This window comes from Ambystoma mexicanum, chromosome 4p (genome assembly GCF_040938575.1).
Source record: "Ambystoma mexicanum isolate Mex_15411 chromosome 4p, UKY_AmexF1_1, whole genome shotgun sequence".
Lineage (NCBI taxonomy): Eukaryota > Metazoa > Chordata > Amphibia > Caudata > Ambystomatidae > Ambystoma > Ambystoma mexicanum.
The window spans coordinates 465,466,278-465,493,446 of NC_090927.1; the positions used below are offsets into that span (position 1 = coordinate 465,466,278).

General features: G+C 46.8%; 1 protein-coding gene across 2 annotated transcripts in view; it reads right to left on the reverse strand.

The window, feature by feature from the left end:
* TAF1B (TATA-box binding protein associated factor, RNA polymerase I subunit B) overlaps window positions 1-27,169 on the reverse strand; it is a 1,890,249-nt gene that overhangs the window by 1,810,149 nt on the left and 52,931 nt on the right. The gene's annotated exons all lie outside the window — the stretch shown is intronic.

The following is a 27,169-nucleotide window of genomic DNA, read 5'->3' on the forward strand; positions in this document are numbered from 1 at the left end:
ATAGATCCAACCATTGTGATTCAGCCCCAGTGTGCTAGCGAGTGGGGGGCTGTAATGTAAGGAGGCGAAGGTCCGCTTTTTAAATGTCTGATTTTGAAGTGTTGACATTCCTGAAGATAACGTGGGGAATGAGCCGTGTTTAGGAGAAAGAGTAACATCTGTGTTGAGAGCCTAAAGGGTTTGTTTTTTTGGCAACTGTAAATTCCATGTGCTGGCGGTGCATTCTGTTTAAGGAAACACACTAAAATGGCTACATTGCATTTTAGCTGTGCCATGCTTACAATGGGTGAGAGACTCACTTAAAAAAGAAAGTGAGTGAATGGTATTTGGATTTTCGATTTTTGTGTATTGATTTGGAATTGCAGAATCAGTTTGCAATGGTTGGGGGGGGAAAAGACAATTTATATTTTCTAAATTGCCCCTAGAGTATTTTGACTGTTCCCACGCTATGCCATGGATTTGTACTGTTGCGTTATAAGTGATGTATGTTTTGGAAATAGTGACCTGTTGACTGTGATACATGGTGAAAAATATTGTTGACACATTAACAGCCCACAAGCAATATAGAGTGTGGTTGCTCTTGCAGAGAAAAACGTGCAGGGAGCTGCACTACACATGACATGTTTTAAATGCACTGAAATAATTGGATTTTAATTTGGCAATGGTACAACAGAATGAAAAATCTGTGTGTGATAAGACAGCACAAAGATTTAGTGGGTTGCGGGTTCTTTTGAAAGATCGCACATTGCATTGGAGTGAGTTTGTGAAGCCAAACTACAAGGTTACGAGGAAAAAGAAAAATGTATGCCTTTACATGGAACATTGATCATTTTAAAACAGGCTAAAAAGACGCTTAGACATTTTGGCAAAATTACATGGAGTAGAATCTGATGACAAGAATGTGCCTCTTTTGAAAATAAGAGTCTTGCTGTGCAGAGCTTGTGCCTTGAAGATAATTTGCACTGTCTTGGGCGAGGTGCGCGAAAGAAAAAAAAAAACTGTTGGAGGAAGGCAGGAAAGCAGAATGCTGTGCTCCTGTTCAGTGAAATGGTGTTTACAGAAGCTGGCAGATATGGGAGTTTTTCTGAGTTGCTTAAGCAGTGCAGGAAACAGTTAATCTGGGTGAACTGTCTGGAACAAGTGCCTTCCATTGAAGCCGCCACAGTTTATGAGTTATAGGCAAAGAGATAAGCTTGCTGCGTGGTATGGCGCTGCCATGTGCACAGGAAAGATAAACAATGACATTCCTGCATTCCATCCCCTGTGAGAGACACCGTCAGTGTAAGCAAAAACTGAGGAGGGGGGTGCAAAGACAGAATGCTGAAACAGGACTGAAGGCAATAATTGCTGTGAGTGAGAAAATGAAAAAGAGCACAATCTACCTTACACATGCTGATGTATGCATGCTTTCTGACATTGGCATGCAATAACAGAGCTGATCAGAAGTAAAGAATTTGCTCAGTATCAACACTGGAAGGAAAACAAATGCTGCATGCAGGATGGCAGAATGGGCGCATCGCATCTGAACATTTGGGGAACCTGTGCATCTGTGAATGGGCTAAGAAAAGACAGCTGCCCATTTCAAGAGACATTGCCGTGCAAGCTGCATCCCCAAGCGCCTTATGATGTGATGTGAAGTAAAGCGACATTGCCGTGCAAGCTGCATCCCAGTACTCCATGTGATGTGAACTGAAGTAAAGTGCTTTGCACTGGAGAAGAAACCTCTAGGCGCTTGAGAAGTGAAAATACAGAGTTGGCAAAAATGCAAGCTACATTGCCAGGGCTGGAGTAACTGAAAAAGACATTATGGTGTTCCAGATGGAAGCAAAACTGACAAAGGTAGCCGTTTTGCAAGAAACAACATGCAGAGCGGGGCTTTGGAGTATAACATGAACACTGCACATTAGCCATGATCCAGAAGCCTCACGGCTTAGTGCAAGAATGAATGATTTGTTGAAGCAAACAAAAGGAACTGATTCAGACTATCGCTCTCAAAGGGGTGGCCCAAGAAATCAGCAGACACCCTTTGGGAAAATGACAAGTGGAAAACCAGAGGCTTGAAAGACACTAGCTGTATGGAGAAAAATAAACAAAGCTGCTTGTGCAACTGCAGGCGGTATTGGACTGAAGGACTTTATCTTTGAAAAATGGAGTGATGCAAGCAGGGCAACCTAAATCAAGATCATCAAACACTGAAAGCAAGTTGGCGCCTGACATTCGTGATCGCTCTGGTGACAAAGAAAAGCATTGATCCATTGAGAAGTGCGACCTGGGTACTTATTATATGGCTTTTGTAAAATCACAGATCAGTCTGAAGTACCATTGACCAACTATGATCGCACTGCACAAATGAATTTGTGACTAGGCAGTTACACCCCGTATGGTTGAGTGCAAATAAGCCCCCAGTAACATGCAGAAGGGTGACAAATAATTGTGGTAGCAATGATAAAGTGTGTAGTTACCTGATGAGACTTCTGAAGGTGGGGGGTGGTGTTAAGGGAAGGGGTGGATAACGCTGATATTGTAGTTTTGATGACATCCTAACGTGAAGAACAATGACATTGTACTTTTGATGAAATCCTAACATTTCTGTTTGTATTTTGCCTAGGCAAAAAACCAAGACAGTTGCGTGCCATGATTGGGGTAGATGTGTGCAATTTGCGGGTGACACTGATCAGTCAAGCAGACGCATTTTCAGAGAAAGCGAGTCACTGCGAGATGATATGTGAACTTTGAACCTGTCCTGCACCGCACTCAATGCTGCTAACATGCATGACGTATGAGGACATTTGTTCTGCAACCTGCGAGAAGTGTCCAACAGAGTAATAACTTTTGCTGAACTGACACGGTGCAGACTTGGCTAGTTATCAAACATTTGATGCTGCATACTCAAATGATTCAGTTGCTGGAAATAACCTGGTTGATATGTTTTGCCTTTCTTGTTTAAAGGACTGTGGACAATGGGTTGTGGACTGACATCATGCACCACAAACAGCTGTGTGACACAGCACTTGAATGCTAACACATTGAAAAATGGTTTTTAAATGCACTTTTTGAGATGAATCTGAAAAAACGAAATGTTTTGCTCTTCCAACTGAATTGCTTTAACCAGAGATGCTTTGCTTTTGTGAAAAAAAAACTTGTACGTTGCACGTAGGCAGGAAAATGATTTATGAATTGTTGGGGCAGCAGTATTATGCAAGCAGGAGCGTAATATATTTTGAGATAAAATGATTGCGCACACCAAAGTTAGCTGTGCGTAGGTTAAGGTTCTTAATTTGTAGTAATGCTGCCAAGTGTGTGAGCTCTAATTTGAGATGGTAACCTTTGAAACACTGGATACTTTTACAGCCAGCCTTAAGGTGGGTAAATGAAACCATAACGGACTAGATATTTGATTTTATGACACAGTGTGTGACACGGTTTTTGTTAAACCAACCAGTTTCATGTTTGTGGGGACAGCTGTCTCCAGCACACTAATGCAAAGAGTCACCTTTTGATTGTAGACATTTAGTATAATTCATTAGAAAAGCACTACAAATGAGTATCCACATGGAATTGCTAGCGTACTGGCCTGGCACATAGTCGGGCATCTTTTGTCACCGACTCATATGACTGGTGCTCATGAAATCCTAGGCCCAAATGTTTCCGCGAATGGATCCAACGATTTGTTTTTCTGACCAAGAACTGCAGCGAGTGTTCTCGCCAAGATTTTATGGACTATAACTTGACTATATGCATTTCACACAATGGTACAATGAAACAGCCACTGCCGGATCTTAGTATGGTGTTTGTATCTAAAACTAATTTTGTATATGGTAGGCATCCCACTTGAAGAAGGGTATTCCCCAAGTCACACAAGGTAGAAACTGTGAACATGTTAGATTTTCCAGTAGTAAGGCAACATTTAAATTGTAGGCTGGTAATGCACACCTCTATTATTACAGTGATACACTTAGACATAGATTTATCACAAGACAATGTTTCCTTAGTACTACCAAGCTGCTACAAATGGAGTCAATTCCTATGGCCCATCACTAGAGTGTGCGTAGCTAGGGAGCTAGATTCATTAATTGCAGGAGCAGCGGGGGGGTAACAGGAGCTTTATACGCTTTTGACATAGAAACTGTGCGCAATAAACTAGCCACTATGGGTTCTGATGCCAGCTCTGCTATAAAACGTCTGGTCTAGTGGGGTCCATTGATACGCCCAACACTGCTACAAGTATTGGCCACCACTGCAGATGGCAAAACTTTAGTTATGAAGACATTTTTTCTGCCATAGGGCAGGTCAACAAGACTGCTAAATACACACAATGCATTTTATGACAAACATTGTTAAATCAGCAGGCGTTGGCTTTTCACTCCGAGTGGGGGCAACCATCCTCAACCCACTGGCACACAGAGCTACAGTTACCAGCAAAAATATGGATCAAATCGCTTGCTTTTGATTGCATGAATAACACATGCCATGCTTTAATGCAAATTAGTAGGATTATTGTTATTTAGATAACCTGGTGCCCATGGGTTCACCTTGCTCATGAAATTAGATGGTTTTTGGTTGGGTTCCACATACATGGGGGAAGTGTCTAATCACACAGCCCATAGTCACGTTTGAATGCCCTGGGATCAGGGGGAGGGTAGGCCCTTAGAGTGAAAGGCTGCCAGGTTTTAGAATTGGTAACCATACATAAATGCAATAGTGCATTGTAGATTAGACTACACCGGATTGCCTTGACATTCTAACTACATGCTGCTTTTTAACTGACAATCAGTTATACAATAATTATTTAGGTATTTTTGTGTAGGCCAGGTTTTGGCAAGGGTATATGTCACTGTTCACTTTGTGTACATTTTTGTTTAGGTAGTGTTTTTACTAACCTTGCATGCCACGCTGACTAACCGCTAGAAGATAGCTTGCTTAAACCTTTTGCAAAGCCCCAAGGTCTTTATCACTGCACTACATACTATGTTGATGGGTATTAGCCGGCATTGTCGCACACACTTTGAATAGGGGTGGAGTGTAGTGATACACAAAATTGCAAATTTGCCAATCAGGGCTTTAGATGACAGCATTAGCCGCTGAAAGCCAATAGTTTATTCAAAGTATATGCTAAATGCTGACAGTAGTCTGTTGTAGCACTTCCATTACGCAGTAGTGAGCTACAAGGAATATCCAGGCCTAGTAGGGGTGGTAGGTCACCTTATGCATTGTAGATAGACAGGCAGGGCGAAGGCCCCAGCTCTGTAGCTAATAGACATTATTGGAGTGTTTGGAACATTATGGCACCTATATAGCGCTTAGATAGCCAGTCTTAAGCGCTATGAACACTAAGCTATGAGTGCATGCCTTTTAGAGCTTGCTCACATAGGCTTAATTAATCTCGACTTTCTAACTGTAGCCCTGCATGGTTTCTTAAACTAATCCTCTTTTCTCTGGGAAGGCACTGATAAGACATTCCTGAGCTTTCGCGCAGATGGGCTCCAAGTAGGGAGGGGCACAGGAAAGGAGCACAGTGGGAATTCACAGAGTTGGGTTTTTCCATGAGCAAGCCTATATTTTGCACAGGGAAGGTTCTAGAACTGTGCGTCATGGACTGACAGCATGAGATTATAAAAATGCATGGCCACATGACTCAGGTGGGAGATTGATCTGTGGACTTGGTTCGAGCAAAATCGAGTGTCCGGAACCTGTTGCTCTGTCGGCACCCTGCAGCGCTGTCCTCTGAGCGGGGCTTGTTACAGCTAGCTTATGAGGGCCAGGGTATCCCAGTGCTGATTGAAGGGGCGTAAGACACTGTTTCTCTAAGTTCTATGTTTCTCTATATTTTGTATTTCTCTAAGTTTTATGCTTTGTAATCTTCTCTAACTTGAATCCCAAAATGTTGCTGAAATTCACTGTTTAGAATAAATGCTAAAACTTTTTGAAGGTGTCATTTGTCACTAGCATGAGTTCACTGCTCGGCACAATAGAACCTGTATTTTGGGCTGAATTGGGTAATTTTTGCTCTCAAGGGCTGGTCCCGAGGAAGATTTTCCCAATATCAAGACATGCTCTCAGCTCCAAAAGATTGTTTGTTTATTCATTTGTCATGTACACCAGACTCGTAAGTAAAATGGTGCAGCAGTATGGAGATGCAAAGCTTACATAGTTACAAATTATACATCAGGTACAACACTAACATAGTTACACAATATACAAAGTGTGCAAATATGAACAAAAAGAACATAGCCTATATAATTACAAAAAATAAACAGTGTGCAAATATACAAGTTGCAGAGTGATATCCTCCGTATATCACTAAGGCTCATAAGTAAACTAGATCACGTGTGATCTTCAAGTATTAACACAGTATTACAATATTAATGTAGGGTGAATAGGTCACTCCCGCTGTGGACATATCCTAGAAGGTAGGAGGCTAAGGGTCAGTAGTGATAATGTGTTTTATAACATTTTTTCTGAACTGTAGGTAGGGTTGGTCGGCTCTCAGGTCTTGTGGCAGTTAGTTCCAGAATTTTGCTGCCTTTACAGGGAAGCTTTTACCACCAACAGTGGTGAGCTTGTATTTAGGCATGGTCAGGCAGTTAACATTGCCAATTCTAGTTGGTCTGAGAGAGATTCTTCTCTGAAGTTTGTCTGTAAGGTAGCTCGGGGCAGCGTTATTGAGAGCTTTATGAGTCAAAGAGCGTTTTTAGCTGTATTTTGTTGGCTGTGGATAGCCATTTGTGTTGGAGTCTAAGCGAAGAGATGTGGGTTCTTTTGTTCATGCCTAAGGCTGCTCTCAAGGCATTCTTTTGTAATGTTTGGAGCTTTTGGATGGTAGTTTTATTAGCACCACTGTATAGAGCATTACAGTAATCAATTCTTGAGAGTATTAAGGCTCTGGCCAGGATCAAGCAGCTGTCATCAGAGAGGAATGGCTTGCTAGCTCTGAGTAACTTGCAGGTGTAGGCATAGAAGAGGTAAGGGATTTTACCCGTTTATCAAAGGACAGTGTGGAGTCCAAGTAGAAACCAAGGGTTTTGACCTCCTTGGAGACTTTGATGGAATTCCTGTCAATGCTGAATGAGGAGAATTCCTGGCCTAGTTTTTTTATTGTTAGCCTGTGAGCTCAGAATTATCAACTCAGTCTTATCATTGTTCAAGCATAGGCCGTGAGTGGCCATCCATGCATGGATGATAAGATATACTTTGTTCACCAACCCAGTGTCCTTACTCTGATCCCCAGAAAGCAGGAGGAGAATCAGAATATCATCTGCGTAATTAGTGTAGGTAATACCCAGATGGTCCAGATCATCAAACAAGGGTTTGGTGAAGATATTGTAGAGGGTTGGCAAGACGCAAGAACCTTGGGGAACGCCACACAGGATAGCTGTCGGGTCTGCAGCTGCTGAGGGAGAGAAGACTCATAGTTCTCTCGCTCAGGAAGGATTCAATCCATTTGATGGCTCCCTGGGAGAAATGGGTGGCAGAGTCAAGGTGTCGGCATAGGACCTTGTGGTTGACCATATCGAATGCAGCTGAGAGATCAAGTAGTAGCAGCAGTACTGTCTTCCCTTTGTCTCTCAACTCGTCTATTTGGGACTTTAAGTCAATTAAGGCTGTTTCCGTTCCGTGTAGTGGGCGGAAGCCGGATTGTCTATTACCTAGAAGTTTGTGCAGTTCAAGGTGTTTTTGAATTTGGTTGTAAGCGGCTTCATCCAATATTTTGAGTAAGAATGGGATCGTGGTAATGGCCGGTAATTAGTGGGGATGAGAGGATCTAGAGTTTGTTTCTTGAGGAGAGGGAGCACCCAAGACTGTTTAAGGTTGGCAGGGATGGTATCTGTGGCGGTGTCTAGTCAAATGGTCGACAAAGGGTCGACAGTCAAAAGGTCGACACAATTTGGTCGACAGGTCAAATGATCTAATTTTTTTTAGTTATATATATTTTTTTAGGTTTTCGTTTAGGGAAAAAAAGTGGTTTTTAGCAACAAAAAAAAGAAAAAAAAGGGGGGGTTGAGGACCCCCCCCCAAAAAAAAAATGTGAAAAAGAAAATATATATATAATTCGATCATTTGACCTGTCGACCATTTGTCCTGTCGACCATTTAGATTCGATCATTTGACCTACAACCATCTGTGGCAAAGGAGGCATTGATCAGTTTGGTGATGAATGGGGATAATTCTCTGGCAGCATCTTTTATTAGTTGTTCTGGGCAGATGTCACCTTTGCAGTTAGAGGGCTTCAGTGACAGGATAATTTTTTCTACTTCCAAGGAGGACATTTTGGAGAAATGGAATATATTATTGTATGCCGGTGTAGAAATACTGGGCGAGAGGATATTAGGCGAGTGCTGCAGGTTCAGTACTTCTTTTTTTGCTGAATTTTATTTTGAAGCGTGATAATTTTATTGGCTAGTGCATGTTGGCTGTCTGTACACCAAGATTTGTCTTCGGTACAGATGTCAGGTATAGCTATTGGGGACTCTAGTTCTTTGAGTATGGAGAAGAGTTCTTTCATATTAGAATTAGATTTAGCAACGCGCTCATCATAAGAGTTGCGTTCAGTCCGACAGATTTCCTTCTTGTAGTGTGAAGAGAGTGAGGTTAATTTAGCTTTGTTCTCACTGGAAGGGCAGAGTCTCCAATTGGTTTCACTTTTTCTTTTTAGGATACGAAGGTCTTTGAGTTGAGGTGTAAACCATTTGTTTAAATGGGCTATTGGTTTGCTAGGTCTCAGTTTGAGAGGGGCAATTTTGTCCAGTGTGGTGAGCATAATATTATTGAATTCTTGAACTAGGATACTATGATCAGGATTTTCTGGCAGTGCATTAAGGGTGGGACGGATAGCAGGGATAGCTTTCTCTGCTGTAATGCCTTTTTTGTTTCTGGTTAAGCATGGTGGCGATAATGGTGTAGCCAATGGAGTGGGTCTTATAGTGGATAGGTGAAAGGACACCAGTGAGTGGTCTGTCCAAGATAGCTGCAGGATGGATAAGATATTAACTGTACAGTTATAATCCGCTATCCAATCCAATATTCTCCCTTTTAGGTGGGTAGTTTTATTGACTTATTGGGATCGGCCTAGTGCATTAATTATGCTAACTATATCAGTGGCATTTTTATCCATTTGGTCATTAAAACCTAGGTTGAAGTCCCCTAATAAGAGTAATTGCGAGGTAGATTTAAGGTTACTAGTTATGTTGTGCAAATCTTCCTCAAAGGTGCCAAGAGGTCCAGGTGGTCTATATATTAGGTGAATGGTGAGTGATTGTGAGTTATTTATCTGGAATTCGGCAGAGAGAACTTCACATGATTGTGACATATGGATAGTGGCTAGTCTTAGGCCGAGGCAAGTTTTAGCAATAATGGCAATGCCGCCTCCTCGGGCGCTGTCTCAGTCTTGTCTAACTATTGTGTAGCCATCAGGGATAGCCAACATGAGTGACGGTCCTGCTGCATTATGGAGCCATGTTTCCGTAATTGTGAGGAAATCCAGATTGCCTTCCGTGATTAGGTCGGCAATGTCAATGGCGTGGGCGACAAGCGATCTTGCATTGAGAAGCGCTCCTTTGAGGTGGGGAGCCTCAGTTGCTTTGTTGACTAGGATGGATTTGTCAGAGTCATTAGCACAAGACTTGCGCTTGTGATTAATGGTCTCCGGGGCATTCGTATGTGAGATGGGCAGTGGCGGAGACATATTTAGATGACTAGGTCTCAAACTAAACTTGTGGTTAGATTTAGGGTTAGTAGTAGGAAGGGATCTTCTCAGGGGTTCATATAGTTTGGTGAATCTGCCGCGGAGTCTAGCGTTTCTGTTGGAAGTGGCATAAGGTAGAGAGGCGCAGGTTGCTGTCTCTGAGGCCCCGTTATATGTGGATTGGCTCGTGGTACCGGTGTTTGTTACTGTATTTGTTCAGATAGGCTGGTGTCTAAGATGGGTACTAACAGGGACTAAGCAAAGTGTTCTTGGCTTCTAGTGTCTGCATACATAGTAGCAGCCATTATACAAAGCAGTATTACTAGGTTTATCATCTTTCCAATTACGGTGTCAAAAAGATGGCACAGCACATATGGGCGCCTGGGCAAGGTCGCAGCTGGGTAACACAGAGGTGTCGGCTAAACAGTATAGGGAGAGGGGTACGGTACCTTGGAGTCGACACGTCACTTAGGACTGAGCACAGTTAGATGGCAGAAATGGGCAAAGGTAGCGCATCTATGCAGTAGTATAATATGTAGTAGTTACTTAATCAACGGAGATGCAGTAGAACATAAGCTAAAGAATAACAAACAATATCAACAATATAACATGACAAAGGAGGAGAACAATGCCCTTTTAGAACTCTCCAAAAACAGAGCATTAGTGATCAAACCAGCAGATAAAGGAGGGGGTATTGTACTCATGGCGTCCACACAATATAAAGACATGATACATACCCTTTTATCCGATAACCAAAGCTATAAAAAATTAAATCAAACAGGAGCCCAGCAAGAGCATTTTAGCTGAAATTACGGAAATGGCTGAATACGCCAGAGACCGGAGATGGATCACTTCCAAAGAATTTGATTTCTTGACAACCAACCAGGGACGCATACCGTCAATTTACGCCCTGCCCAAAATACATAAAAATCCTACCAACCCACCTGGACGAACTATTGTTTCGGGTTGTGGCTCGCTGCTAGAACCAGTTTGCAAATTTATAGATGTTTTTCTCAAACCGATGAGTATAAAGACAGAGACATATCTACGAGACACAACCCAAACCATTCAAACCTTTGAAGGAATAGATTTTGACGATAAAATTCACCTTCTGGTGGCTCTTGATATCTGCTCACTCTATACCAGTATTCCACAGGAACTGGCTATAGAGTGTATACGCAGATATCTGATACAATTCAATCTACAAACTAGAGTACCAGAAAATTTCATCACAGAATTGTTAACGCTTGCTCCGTCTAAAAACTACTTTGAATTCGATGGACAGTTCTACCTCCAATGCAAAGGGACGGCAATGGGGGCAAGTTTTGTGCCCAGCCTGGCCTGGCCATATTGTTTATGGCTGACTTTGAGAAAACGAACATATTATCCGAAAAAAATCCTTCCAAGAAGCACATAAAAACATTGGAAAAGATACATTGATGATATTCTCTGTATCTGGGAAGGCACCAAATCAGATCTGGAAAAAGTCATCCAATGGCTTAATAAGGTGGACAAAAATATCCAGTTCACGATGGAGAGTAGTGACTCCGAAATCAATTTTTTGGACCTTAAAATCTAAATGGACAATGGTTCGCAAACCTAGCAATAGGAATAAACTTTTGCACTTCAAAAGTGTCCACCCTAGACATATTAGAGAAAATCTGCCCTTCAGACAATACCTCAGAATTAGAAGAAATTGCACTGAGCTAAAAGATTTTTATCAACATACCAATGACCTCGACCACAGATTGATTGAGAAAGGTTACCCTCACAATGTGATCTCTAGATCACGGAAAAGAGCCAGATTTTTCAATAGAGACGCACTCCTGACGGACAAAATAACTACCAACAAGGAGAAACCAAGAACAACCCGTGTGATAACACATGGTGCTCACACATCATTAATTTGTAAATCTGTAACCAAACATTGGGCTTTGACTAGATTGTGCTTACCCAATGAACTTAAACCACGATTTGCATATAAGCAGGGCAAAAACCTTAGGGATCAATTGGTACATTCCAAATTCTCTAGCCCTGCCCCAAGATTGGGTTTGTGGAATTTGAGATCACCAGTGGGACATTTCCCTTGTGGGAATTGCACCTCATGCAAATTTACTAAAAAGATAAAAGACTTCAAGATCAATGACAGACAGTGGATCTTGAAAAGCCTGACAAACTGTAAAACTAAAAATGCAATTTATATCATTGAATGCCTGTGTGGCTTAAGATATGTCGGGCAAACTAAAAATGCAATTTATATCATTGAATGCCCGTGTGGCTTAAGATATGTCGGGCAAACTGAGAGACCTATTCATATTCGGATCTGTGAGCACCGCTCAAGAATAAGGTGCAAACATGCAAGTGCTCCATTGGTGAAACATTACATGGAAGCCAAACACACAGCCGATGACATTTTATGGTGGGTAGTTGACACCATCACATCCTCCACAAATCTTACAATGAGTCTACTACAAAAGGGGCACATTGGATCTATAGAGTAGATTCTTTCCAAAACGGCCTCAACGAAGAATATATTTGTCCTACATAACCTTACCTCCCTTTATATGCCCCTTAGTTTGTTGGCATTTTTCTTCATTCTGATGGCCCGTGCTAAATTGAGCCTCCTTTTCTCTCTAGCCTCTGCGGCACATCCCATTGAGCCCCATTTTTTTGGCCCATTTAGTCCGTAGGTCCTGCTTCTGCTTTTTTCTCCTCTCTCTGCCCCTTCTGCCTTGCCAGCCGCGCTCTTCTGCATGCAATTTCTTGACATCAGATTAATCCGTCATTGTTTGACACTGCGGTAACTACAGCAACTTTTCTTGCTTACACCGCTAGACACGTCTGCAAAGCAAGACCCAGGAATGTACCACATGCTCCCAGGGTCCGCCCCACTTTCTTGCAGCACGTCTCTGTTAACGGGAATACATCCCCTGTTACGGATCTCATTCTGACATTAACCAGGTGCAGTTTATTCGGCAAAATGTTTATTGCCGCTCTGACTGAATTACAGCATTTTAATTTCACATGATCGCGGAACTTTACTAGAGCTTTCACACCCCTTGGTCCCATGATTGGTATAGTCCAACCGCACGGCATCATGGGGAGTGTAACATTAAGGGTTTCCTTGACTACCAGACGCCTCCGAACACGGCGTACTGTCAGCCAGGTTTACTTTCTCTCCGGTGCTTTGTGAGCCTCATCCCATTCGCATTCAGTGGAACTTCAGTAAGTGTTTTTTACGCTTGACCACGTCCTTTGTAGTGCGAATCTTATCCCCTTTTTTTGAAGGATTCGTCTCCTTATGTCTTTCTTGTCTCTACAGACACCTCGCCGCCACCAGCGGCTAACGAGAATGTGAGCCAAGGCGGGTTTTCCTCGTCACTCCACATGAACTTTGTCATCATTTGGGACATCTTTCCCAGCGACCTCCACATTTTAGGTGCGCCCCAGTCGACAGCAGTTTGGTGTACTTATTTCTAAGACACCTATACTTTGGTATGCATCTTCCGTTTTTTCACTATGTCAGCGCCAATTCCTTGGCTAGGTGTGTGATGGCTTTATCTGCCCCATTTTTACAAATTTACCGTCCTGAGTTTTCAGCTCGGTTACCATTAACCCTCCCGCATGACATCTTGTCTTGCCCCTTCTTCACCTACCTCTTTGTGAATTTATTTCTTTATTATTTTCTCTACAAAATAGTGCATCCATTTTCGGATTTTCAAGTTTATTATTCGGAGACTCATCCCTCGCATCTTCAGGGAGAGGGATTTCTGCCACCGACAAATCGCAAAGGCTGATAAGTCTGCACATCCCTGTGCCATATACAGGGTGAGTACAGTGCAGTCCTTTCACCTTTGTTTTAGCTAGCAGTACTGTTATTTTCCAACAATGTTTTAACCTTAATAGGAAATCCTGTTGACAAACTGTGCTGATTGCATTTACTGACCTTATATACCTGCCTTACCCCTCCCAATTTTTTCGTCTTCTTGGACTCTATTTAGATCCAATTTGCCCTGAGGAAGGCTCTTCAATGAATGCCAAGAAAGATGGCAATAGCCGAAACGTGCCTTTAGTTCAGCGCATATCAAAATCGCAAGAACTAATGTTTCTGTATGCATTACTACTTATCCATAGTTTCAATACTGGCACGTAGGCAGGTCCACAAAACATGATCATACCTTGATCATGAATACACACAAAGGATAGGAACCTTTGATAAAAGACAGTCTGAATAATACTGTGCAAATACTAAATACTAAGTCTAATTTTGCAATTTGTATGCTAAATGTGATTTTTGTCCATGCTTTGAACAAATCTCTCTTACTATGTTTTAACCATTGACTTTGACAATTCTGTTTAATTCACTGTTTATGTATCTGAACAATCTATGTACAAATCCTTATTGTATTATTTAGAACTATTTTCTTTCATTTTATTGTACATTGGACATTTTAACCAATTTCCTTTTTGTTTCATTAAAATTCATGGTCAGTTTCGCTCCAGTTGTTCTTCTTGGTACTTTCCTATTTTCTGACTATTTAGGAGCAGAACACACATTGGTTTGGTAAATTTAGCACAAATTAGACCTTAACTTCTTTGTCAACTTACAGTGTGAGTTATATTCTTCTTTGTTTACTTTGTACTTTGCCCCGAACCCACACTGAACACGCTAGGGGCTCCCCTATTTTTTCGTAGAACATAAATGTAACTTATCTAGGCAGTAGCAATGGATGGGTCAGTACAGTTCAGTAGCCTCTAGGCGCGTCCCTTGCTAGGCAGCAGTAGTGGGCAGATAGGCAGTATAGATTATTACTACGGCTTATAATAAGAGTACATAAAATGTGTAGACAAGATTATTATTTGCAGAATAGCACATGGAGAACACAGGTAAGTCAATGAAGGGGCAACTAAACGTTGAGCCAGGTCACAGTTATACTCCGGCAGTGAACACAGTAATTCAGTGCTAGTAGGCACAAGGGCTAAAACACAGTATAAGCAACCGTATTAGACTATTAGCGCAAGGCTGCATTTAACACCTAGTCACGGTCACCGCCGTGCAAGCATAGTAGAACAGAGCAGGTTGTAAATGTAGACAAAGTAACAGCTAGTAGTGTAAACGGTGCCAATAAAACAATGCTATTACAGCATCAATGTGGGATCATAACGGACAACTATTTTGAGAAATGCATAAATTACATTGCAAGTTCTGAGCAACACGGGTAATGCATTACATACATGGCAAATATGCAGAGCGTATTAACGGATCAAGTGTTACATAGCGTGTTATGTAGCTGGAGAGTAGATGGATATGAGGCACTCGGGAGAGGGAGTGGTTATACAGGTATGAGATGAAAGGTTCAGGGCAGCAAGGCTGTGAGGACATCGCGGTAAGCACTCAGCTGCAGATGGAATTAGTGGCGATAGGTCGGAAGGGTATGCAGGTCACAGGGCGCATCTGTGAATCAAATTAGGCGTTTTAATCAGTCACAAGCCACCCAGGCATTAATGTTACCTTGTTGTCACGCAGGTGCTGGGAGAGTCAGTCGATCAGGGAATGCGGCAAAGGCAGACGGCTGGTGACGAAGGTCGGCTCACGGGATAGATTCTTAAGGGAGCCTGGGGATCTATCGGCGGGCTGCTTAGAGCAGATGGGCAGGATATGGCTATGCCTCTCGGCGGGCAGCCATCTCGGAGGGGTGCCTTCCTCCTCGTGTCAGGTAATGGAGTTACCTGCAGACACTGGAAGAATTGGCGTTGGCGCCAAATTGGTGGGCCACTGTATGTGAGGCAACTGACATCGCGGCTAATGTTTAAAGATCCTCTCAAACACTCCGAGGGGGAAGCATTGCGCGAGGCTTACAGTGGGCTATAGCCAAGACTCAGTGCGTAGGAGAGAACTTACACTATGGCCATAGCCATACGGGTGTCTCTCGATGTAGCCATCTGCGGACAGCTGCAGACAGGCCTTTTGATCGCGGCCCTTCCGGTATAGCGACCGGCCCTCCGCCATCGGTCGGGGGAACGAGGGGGAAGTAGAAGCGCACAGCCAATCAGCTGTTCCCTGAAGTGAAAGCTGCGTTCTCGGACATCACTAGGCAAATGGGACGGCCGTTTTGGAATGGACATGCAGGCTTTTGGAAATTGTGAGGAAGCCTGAGAGATAGATACCTACAAGATGCTTCGCTCTGATATGGCGAGCTGGGCAATGCATACTTGTAGCTCATGGTGCTGGCAGGCGGTACTTTGGTCCGTACTGCGCGTGGGACCAGCTTAGGATACGTCGGCTGAGGATGCGGGTCCGGTCTGGGGGGGGGGGCTCCTGCACCAGATTGATGTGTAGTTTGGACTCTGATAGAGACCAACGACCGCTGGTCAATCGTTGGTGTGAGCCTACCACCCTGTGAGTGAGGCGTCGTCACTACAGTTATCTCCGGCCATGGTTGCTAAGTGTTCTCCCTTCATAAGATTTTCCTCACAGGCCCAGAACACAAGATCCTGGGAGACTGACCGGAATCTGAAGGTGATCCGACATCCTCCCTGAGAATTGGGACCATTGCGTTCCGAGAGCCCATTGAAGGGATCTCCTTCTCAGGCGGGCCTCCGGCACCAGAAAAATGCAGGATGCCATGAGGCCGAGCAACCTCAAAAATGTAAAGGCCGGAAGACTCTGGGCACTCTAGAATTTGGTTACCATCTAGAGAATGTCTTGAGCCCTCACCCTGAGTGCCGAGCACTTTCCCAAGGATGTGTCTAATAAAGCCACGATGTACTGGAGCTGTTGGGAAGGTGTCATATGGCACTTCTTGAAATTGAGGGAGAAGCCCAGTCTGTGAAGGGTGTGGAGGGTAACGTTGAGATGATCCACGGCTTGATCGGGAGAACGTGCTCTGATCAGCCAATCGTCCAGATAGGGGTAGACGTTAATCCCCCTCTCCTGAGATGTGCTGCCATCACCACCACCCTCAGTTTGGTGAAAACCCTTGGGCGGAGGTCAACCCGAAAGGCAGGACTCGAAACTGATAATGCGAACCGCCAACGGTGAACCTCATGTATTTCATGTGCTTCAGATGGATTGGCACATGAAAATAGGCATCCTGAAGGTCCAATGACACCAACCAATCCTGAAGTGGGAGGGCTTGAAGGATCTGAGAAAGAGTGACCATCTTGAATGTGTCCTTCCTGAGGAACTTGAACAAGTATCTCAAGTCCAATATGGGTCTCAGTCCCCTGTCCTTTTTGGGAATCAAAAAATATGGGGAATACCAACCCTTGTCCGTCTCCGCTACAAGCACTGGCTCTATAGCGCCTTTCTCTAGCAGGGTCAATATTTCCTGCACAAGGAGCAGATCTGGAATCCTCAAAGAGTGATTCCCTGGTGGATTGGTCTGAGGCGTCTTTATAAAAGGAAGGCAGTAACCGTGGGCTATTGTTTTGCTTTTGCTTGGCCAGAGGAGGAGAAAACGTACATATCCCTAGCCCCCTGGCAAAACAAGTTATTGGACTCAGACAGGCAAGAAATCACACATAGGTCAATTGTTATAATAAAACAAATGGCTCGTTGCAGGCCCTTTATTCACACAATATATGTATGCATGAACATAAACAAACATACCCTTAGATATACAGAAGTATAGATATAAATGGCTTAACCGTTATTAAAGACGTGGAAGACACCTTCATCTTGGCCACTACAACACTGTTTAGTCCCTCAGCAGGTAAGCAAAGAGATCACCCGTGCTAACGGGGTCTGAGGCGGAGCGTCCTCCCTCTCAGCGAGACTTCATCACCCGGGGGTCCGAATTCTAACTAACTATGGCACGAAATGCCCTCTCCTTTGTTGGGGCATATCCCCGCCCTTCTCAGTTGTGTCTGCCCTGGGCTGAAGAGCAGATCACAAGTCGAAGGGACAGAGGGTGGAAAAAACCAGTCAGACATGGAAAAACCCAGCACCCCTCTCCTCGCATTCATTCCCAGAACCCCTCATCATGCACCTGTAGGATGCTCCTACTCCCTCCCCGTATTCGTCCTTCAGTGGAAAATACAATAACTATTCTCCACAGTAAGTCCACTCAGCAATAATATTATGTAGCTATTTGACCTTGCTCTGCTTTTGCTACAGAAATGTGTTTATTTTCCGAGGTCCGCAGGGACGCAATCTTTATTACCGTGATGGGAGATGTGTCCAAAATGGCTGCGCACCAACGCCATGTTGTTCTAGCTTGCATTTCACACAAGCATTACAACTATTGTATCCAGAGCCCAAGCATCTGAAGTAATGTCTCGCCATTCTCCTAGATGCTGAGACAGTCTGCCCCTCACTGGTGAGCTGTTACTGAAGGGCTCAGAGCTGGTTTGAAGCGGATGCATAGGCCGATGGTAAAGAGGCTGCAGCTTGAGCTGACTTGGCACCTTTACCTCGTCCACCACGAGGAAACGCAAGTTGGCCTCTTTGACTGGCCCTTCCTCTCGTCACTTGCAAATGAGGAGCAGTAGCAAAAAGATCTACCCCTCCACTGCTGTCCGCTAGGCTGAGGTTGCAGAACACTGCACCTAAAGACTTGGCAGCTGCCTCAGAGGTCTGCAACTCCTCAAGGTTCAGAAGTCTAGCCTGCACATCAGGTGCAAACCCAGACTTCTGCAACCAGGCAAACCTGCGTATCACGGTGCTCGTAGCCATGGATCTGCTTACGCTATCTGCAGAATCCAACCCAGACTGAAGGGACTCAAACATGGCTTCCTTGCCGTCCTTAACAATAGCCAGGAAACTCCCTTTTTTCCCCCCTTTGGGAATATGCTCTGCTGCCATAGATATGCACTCCCACAGAGTGTATGAAAATGCAGCCAAGGCACAAGTGGAGTTGGACGACTACAACGCCATACTCCCAACAGGAAATATCCTACGTGCCCATCCATCCACGCCCTTATCGTCCCCATCAGGCAGGATAATAGGGTACGCTGCCTGTTTCGAGGTAGCCGGGCTGCCTGCACCACCAGCCTCTCGGGAGTCGGGTGAGTTGACAGGTAGCCGGGGTCGCTACTGGAGGGGCAGTATTTTCTAGTAAGAGACTTGTTCACCGCCGGATTAGTCTCCAGGGTTTCCCAATTCCTGGCCACCCTTTTTTGCAGAGCCACATGGAACGGTAACACAGGATCTGTAGGCGGACCCTTGTCCAAAATGTCTGTACGATCATCCTGATCATAAGGCAAAGGAGGTTTTGACCAGCCCAGATATTCAACCACCCTCGACATAAGTTGCCTGTAAGAGGAGTTGGCATGCTCCCCTGGGTCGGGTTTGCCAAACTCCAGCTCAGGAGAAGTGTCTATACCACTAGCATTATGCAAGGAATCACAAAGATCTTGCATCCTACTCTCGTCCGAAACGAGGCATTCAGGCAAATTAAGGGTCCCAAACTGGAGACCAAAAGGAGCATCATCCTCATCCGAACGTTCCTCTTCCTCAAAAATGGAAGTGAGGGACTTAAAAAAATCCTTTTTTGGTAGAGGGGGAACACCTTTTCTCTGGTGTAGAACCCAGAGGCTTCAAGGGTCTGCACATTATGAATGGAAAATATCCAGGAGATATCCCTGCTGCCAAAACATGGAGAAATGGAGACAAGTATTCCATGTTGGACTCTTTTTTTTGGAGGGAGTTAATTTATTCAAAGATTATGGAAATGTCCATGACATTTTCTGACTATAGTGACCATCCTATACTAAATATTGATATGGGTTTGAAGGATGTGATCCCTTATGAAACCGAAAGGGTGGGAGAACTGCAGGTGAATAATGGATTAACCAGAGTGGGCTGGTCTGATGTGACAAAACATATGGCAACACTCGATACGAAAAATAGACATGCTCAGATAAAATTATCAACTGGATAAGCTCAATCACAAACACATTTTTAATAAGGAAAAAAGGCCCGCCTACAAAGAGAATGTAAAACACTGCCATCAGTATGATAAAGTTATAGCCCACGAGAAACAACGGTTAAGACAGGAAATCAGGAAAGTGCAACAACTGGATACGGACACGTTGATTATATTCAGAATGGTAAGGAAGATAAAAATAAGTACAGGAACTGGAAAAAATGATATCAAAAGTCCAATACAAATCATGCTTGGCAGATTCTTTATGAAGCTGTAAGGAAGAATGACAGCAAACGGCTATGGAATATTTTTAATATTAAAGGCAAACAATCAGAAAAATCTCGAACGAATAGGATTGCTGCATTTTGGGAAGCTTATATTGCAGAAAAGTTTAAAGCCCATGTTTCTTCTTAGCCTCCTCTGTGAGTTCCGTTGCAGCCTGTATTTGATAGGGAGCAACTAGAGGGAATAATAAAGAAGGAACAAGTTACTTACCTGTAACTGTTGTTCTCCAGCATGGGTCTGGCATGGATTCACATGCTCATTCCCCGTTGTCAGGCTGGGAATCCTCAGTAAAGAAAAATCAGTATCAGTTTCGTTTCTGATCTGTCTTTCGTAGTAGTAACCAATCACTGATCTCTGCGTCATACTGACCACAGCCAATGACTGCCATCTCCCTAAGCCCCGCCTCTGGCAGCCATCTTCAGATTTGGTAGCACGTGAAGTGGCAGTATGACCAAGTGAAGAGCCGCAGAGGGTTTGCATGTGAATCCATGCCAGACCCATGCTGGAGAACAACAGTTACAGGTAAGTAACTTGTTCCTTCTCCAGCATGGGGTCTGGCATGGATCACATGCTCATGAGTAAAAGAATACATAGCAGTACACACATGCACAACCACGGGAGGTGGCAAAGGCTCAACATTAAGCATTACATCCAAAACTCAACATTAAGCAATTCTTACCTCCTCACCAGGCTCACCTTAGGCGAACAGGTTGCGCAGCACTGCTTGTCCGACCCTGGACTCCTCCCTGGAATCCCGATCGACGAAGTAGAATTTCGTGAAGGTGTGCGTCGACCTCCACGTAGCAGCCCTGCAGATGTCCAGCAAGGGCACACCAGATAGGAACGCCGTGGTAGCTGCGATCGCTCTGGTGGAATGGGCTCTCGGACGGCCAGGCAGCCGTCGGTTTGCCAACCGATGACAGTACATGATACAGCCGGAGAGCCATCTGGAAATGGAAGCCTTCGAGAGAGCCTTCCCCTGATTGACAGGTCCAAAGTTCACAAAAAGTTGTGACGTCTTCCGAAAACACTTTGTGCGGTCCACGTAGTACTTCAGCGCTCTAGCCACATCCAGCGAGTGCAAAGTCGTTTCAGCCGGCGACGAAGGCGACGGGAAGAAAACAGGCAACACCAAGGGTTTGTTGAGGTGGAAGTCCGACGGCACCTTGGGCATGAAGGAGGGGTGCGTCCTGAGCACTACCCTCGTGTCGTGAAAAGTCAAGTACCGGGGCTTGCAGGAAAGGGCCTGGATCTCTCCCACCCGTCGTGCGGAGGTGATGGCCACAAGAAACGCTGTTTTCCACGACAAGAACTTCAACGGAGCCGAGTGCAGAGGCTCGAACGGAGGTCCCATGAGCTTGGTCAGCACCACGTTGAGCTCCCACGCTGGGGCCGGAGCCTTCACCGGCGGGAACAATGTGAACAGTCCCTTCATGAATTCTTTCACCAGACGATGAGACCACAAAGACGTCCATCCCGTGGTTCTGGTGTATCGGGAGATCGCAGCAAGATGAATCTTGATGGGCGCGTGCGCCAGTCCAGCCTTGGCCAGCGTCAGTAGGTACGGCAGTACTTGGGGAGCCGTAATCCGTAGAGGGTTAATCTTCTGTGCGTGGCACCAGACAGAGAACCTCTTCCATTTGTGTCCATAGCATTTAAGAGTCGAGGACGCCCTGGCCTTTGCAAGAACCTCTCTGCAGTCGGCCGGTATGTCGTAGCCTCCAAACTCTAACGCTGCAGGAGCCAGGCCTGCAAGTTCAGCGACTTCGGGTCGTGATGGAGGATGGCGCCTCCTTCCCTGGAGAGAAGATCCGCGTCCACTGGCAGCTTGATTGACGGGGACGCTGACAAGTCCCGAAGGTCCGGGAACCATATCTGCCTCGGCCACGCAGGTGCGACGAGGATCATCCTGCACCGTGACCTCTTGAGCTGGTTGATGAGCCAGATCAGCAACGGCAATGGAGGAAACGCGTATAGAAACAGGCCCTCCCAGGGGAACGAGAAAGCATCGCCCATGCTCCTCGGCTGGGGAAACCTGCTGGCGAACCTCCGGCACTTGGAGTTCGTCGCCGTCACGAACAGATCGATCTGGGGTGTGCCCCACTGTCGGAAGAGGCGGTCCACTAGATCCTGTCGTAGTTCCCACTCGTGGCACGAGCGCAGCTCTCTGCTGAGCGAGTTGGCAATGGTGTTTTTTATTCCTGCCAAATGAAACGGCACCAGAAACATCCCTTGGGTGACGGCCCAATGCCACAGATCCTGCGCCTTCTTGGACAGGGCTGGGGATCTGGTACCGCCCTGCTTCCTGATGTAGAACATGGTGGTGGTGTTGTCGGTGAAGATCCTCACCACCTTGCCCTTGAGGGACGAAAGAAAGGACCTGAGGGCCCAAAACACTGCACGGAGCTCCAGGATGTTGATATGGAGGGACTTCTCCGTCGGAAGCCAAAGGCCTCTCGCGTGCAGATTTTCGGTGTGCGCTCCCCACCCTTCCAGGGAGGCATCCGTGGTCACTGTCTTCTGGTGGCCGGGGGTCTGGAAGTCCATGCCCGCCTTCAGATGCGCGCGGGTGCCCCACCACCAGATCGCTCGTCGGAAACTCTCGTTGAGTGTGATCCTCTCCTCGAAGCTGCCTGTCATCTGGATCCAGCGCGCGTCCAGGAACTCCTGCAACGGGCGCATCCGGAGCCTGCACAGGCGGATGAGATAAATGCAAGAAGACATCATTCCGAGGAGGGACTTGATGGACCTCACCCTGGCCGCGTCCGCAACCAGCATCCGCTGCACCTTGCCCAAGATGGCCCTCGTCCTTTCCTCCGACAGAGAGGCCAGAAGCGAAACTGTGTCGAGCTTCGCTCCCAGAAACAGTGCGTCTTGCGCGGGCACCAGGTGGGACTTGGCGTAGTTTATGGAGAATCCCAGGTCCGTGAGTAGTTGGACGGTCCTTGCTGTGTGCTCCACGGCAAGCTCCTTCGTCTTTGCACGGATGAGCCAGTCGTAGAGGTAGGGGTAGACGTGGATCCCCTCTAGGCGCAGCCGCGCCGCCACCGGTGCGAGGCACTTGGTGAACACCCTGGGTGCCGACCTCAATCCAAAGGGAAGGGCTCTGAACTGGTAGTGACGCCCTTGGACCACGAATCTGAGAAACTTTCGGTGTCCCTTTAGGATGGGGATATGGAAGTAGGCATCCTCCAAATCCAACGACGACAGGAAATCGTCCTCCTCCAGTTGACCCAGGACAAGTTGGAGGGTGACCATCCGGAACTTCTGTGCCTTGATGAATTTGTTCAGTCATCGTAGGTCCAGGATGGGATGCCATCCTCCCGTCTTCTTCTTCACGAGGAAGTATCTTGAGTAAACTCCGGAGCCCCGAAGCCTCTTTGGGACGAGCTCGATGGCGCCCTTCCTGAGCATCGCCCTTACCTCCAAGAGAAGTTGAGGGACGTGATGTTCCTTCCTGGCCACAGGGGGGACGCGCGGGCACCTCTTTAGAAACTCGAGCGCGTGACCCTGAGCCAGGGCGTCCAGCACCCAACGGTCGGTGGAGATGGACTCCCACATGCTGACGAAGCTCGCCAGCCGGCCTCCCACCGGGGTGCTTCGGTGGGGGCCCGACCCCACGGCCGGTTCGACAAGGCTTTGCCGCCTTGTCCTCCTTGGCGACGACGGCGGGGTCCGCCCGACTTGCCTCGTCCCCTGTAGGCTTCCTGTGACGACGAACGGGCCGCTTGACGATAGGTGGAATATCCACCGCTGGAACCTTTGGAGGCACCCTGTTTGCCTCCGCCGCTCCGAAAGGGCGGCCGTCGTTGCTGGAGAACACCAAGAGCCCGGGCCGTCTCCGCCTTGATGGCTTGTAGGGAATCGTCCACTGTTTTCCCAAACAGGTTGCTCCCTGTCGAACGGCATGTCCAAGACTCTGGTCTGCACGTCCTGACAGAAGTCAGTAGCCTTGAGCCATCCACGCCGCCTAAGGCACACGCCGTTGCCCAACTGGCGAAATCCAGTGTCAGCGATGTCCGTCGCTATCGTAATGGCGTGCTCCAACGCCACTTCTCCTTCCTGCAAGATCTCTAGGGCCTCCGCCCTCTTGTCGTCTGGTAGGAAGTCCAGCAGGGGGGCGAGTTTGTACCACAACTCCCCGTCGTAGCGGGCTACGATAGCCAAGGCGTTGGCAGCCTTAATCGTCGTCGCTGCCGATGAGATGACTCTGCGTCCCATCGTGTCCAATTTCTTTCCCTCGCCGTCCGGCAGGGAGGTTGACGCCCCCCCCCCCGCTTTCTTCCTGGCCGCCGCGGAGACGACCGAGTCCGGGGTTGGCTGTGCCCGAAGGCACAAGGGGGCTGCGTCCGGGACCCGGTACTTCTTCTCGTACCGATCCCTTCTAGCCAGCGCTGTGGATGGGTTCTTGAGGAGGGCGAGACCCTCATCCCAGATATCGTCCAATAGAGGTACAGCGAGGACAGTCTTCCTCTTGGTCTCGCGCCGTTGATAAAGGAAACCTTCCTTCTTCTCTTCCGGGCAGAGCTGGAAAAGCTTGGATGCCCTGGCGATCATGGCGTGAAACGATCCAATCTCGTCGGGCGGGGAAGCCCGGGTGGGAGGTGACGACAGGAGATCCTCGTCGTAAACCTCGTAGTCTGTACCCGTCGCGTCCGTGTCAGTCCCCGTATCATCCCCACGTGTCGTGGACGGGGAGGAGGGCTGAGCAGGGCGCGATGGTTGAAAAGGAGGTGGAGGATGAATCCTTCTTCTCTTAAGAGGAGGGCTCCCAGAAGGGCCTGGCTCCGGGTCCCCCGTCGGGAGCGGTTCCTCCGTTGGTGTTAACGGCAGTCTCGTCCTTATCTGCGAGCATAAGGACTGTATAGCCAACAAAATGGCTGCCGAGTTGTCTTGCGGCACTGGTTGAGGGGGTTCCGACAGGCGATCAGGAGCCCCGTCGGCATCCTCGACGTTCTCGTCGTCTCCCACGTCGGTGTCCCGCCCGACAGGATGGTCTTCTTCCACGCCAGCGCCGTGGCCCAAGACTTCGATCAGCTCCTCCTCAGAGGTTGAGGCCGAATCCACGACGACCTCCTACCCACGCTTTTTCTTCTCCGTCGGAGTTTTCACGGGGGTCCTGTCGATGGGCATGAAAGAGGACTCCCTCCGCGGTGGCAGGGAGATTCTGGGCCCCGAGGTCAATACCACTGGTGTAGCCTCCACAGGCTGAGCCAGGGCCGCCGCGACTGTCTCGATAGAGGCCTTGGCCAGATGGATCAAGGCTTTCACCACCTTAGGTGCGCTCACCGCCTTCTCCTTGGGGGAGGGTCACCACCTCGCTCCCCCTCCGATGGGGCCTTCGAGCACGACCGGGGTCTCTCCAGGAGCTTCGCCGGGTGCTCAGCCTTCCTCTTACCCGAGCCAGAGCGTTGGCTCGTGGTTGATGGCGCCGGGGAGGATGTGCCCTGCCTGGCGCCCATAGAGCCCGACCGTTCGGCGCTCCCGGTGCCAGCGGACTCGCGGTGCTTGGCCTTCTGTTGGACCCCTGTCGCCGGGGTGCCCTCAAAGGTCTTAGAAGACCGCTCGGACTTCTTCTTCTTCTTCTTCTCGCCGGACGGGCTCTTTCCTTCCAGCCAGTTGGCGAGACGCTGATGGCGGTCCTTCATGGTCCGCTCCGACATATTGCTGCAAAACGCACAGTCCTTCTCCACGTGTGTCTTGTCTTCATGCAGGCAGTAAAGGCAAAGGGAGTGTTCGTCCTCCTTAAAGACATTCTGAAGCTGGCATCCAGGGCAGTCCCTGAACAGCTTTCCGGGCGTCGAGCTTCCCTTCTCCTGGGCCATGCTCGAGAAGGGCCTGAGAAATTTCTGGAGTCCTCCAAAAGCGTGGCTCGACGAAATCTTCACCCTTGAGGGGCGTAGAAGAATCCGACACGGGTCCCCGTTGATCGGATAAGAAACGGTGGAGCTTGAGGCTCTTTTGACCGAAAAAGAGAAAAGTTTCCTAAGAAAAAGCGCGAAAAAAGCACTAACGCTCGAGAGCAATAGCACGAGGATCCCAACACTTGAACGTGCGGTAAAAATCTGAAGATGGCTGCCAGAGGCGGGGCTTAGGGAGACGGCAGTCATTGGCTGTGGTCAGTATGACGCAGAGATCAGTGATTGGTTACTACTACGAAAGACAGATCAGAAACGAAACTGATACTGATTTTTCTTTACCGAGGATTCCCAGCCTGACGACGGGGAATGAGCATGTGAATCCATGCCAGACCCCATGCTGGAGAAACTTAATTATTCTAGAGCGCCCGGCCCCGATGGGGTGTCCAATATAGATCTGAAAGCCAATCCTGATCCCATCCTTCCTGACTTATGAGCGGACATTTTAATGGTGCTGTTTGAGCAGATTGTTAGTACTGGTCGTATTCCACTCTCCTGGAACCAATCCCATATTATTCCAGTGTTCAAACATGGCAAGAGGGATGATCAACTTTTATCTCTATTAGATGGATCTAGTAAAATATTCACTACTTGCCTGCTACGTGACATTGAGAAATGTATTTAATTTATTGGGTATTTATAAGGTGCCCATACAGCAAAATGGTGTTTCAAGGCGCAAGGATTGGGAAACACCATGCACTTGGCCAATTCAGAGTGGATATCAGAAGGGGCTTTCATGCATTTATAACATCTTTATTGGCAGATCCATCAAACATCCGCAATGCCCCTTTTTATTCTCTTTGCTGACTTTGCTTCAGCTTTCAATACCATAGGTTGTACTAAACTCTGAGGAAAGTTAGCAAGATTCAATATGCCCAGGCATCTGATTTATGCTCGTCAAGTCCTATATGAGAACAACGCCGCTCGGGTTAGGTTGAACAATGCAGGGGATTCGACTGCCCAAATTAAAATTGGCAAAGGCGTTGAGAGCAGGGCTGTGTACTTGCCCCCGTCGTACCTGTTCCTTGCGGATGTTGGTGAATTGGATAGTACAAAAATCTTGCATCTTGCCTCTGCTGACTATTTGGCAATCTTTGATACAACTTAAGTGGGTATTAGCAGAAGTACAGACGCAATGATTGAGTATGCAAAGGCCAATGACTTGGTTATTAACATGGATAAATCTAAAGTCATGAGATTTGGGAAAGCTAAAGAGAATATGAATATTATAACATTGGTGGGAAAGATGAACAGAGTGTACAGCTTTCGATATCTTGGCTAGGATATAAGTACTCAGCAAAAAGATCTGTCATTACTTAAGAAACTACATGCAAAGGCGGTATTCATTATGCCCTCATTAGAAACGTTGTAACCAGTGATGCAGGGTTTAGCCTAATGGGTATTGCTACAGTGTA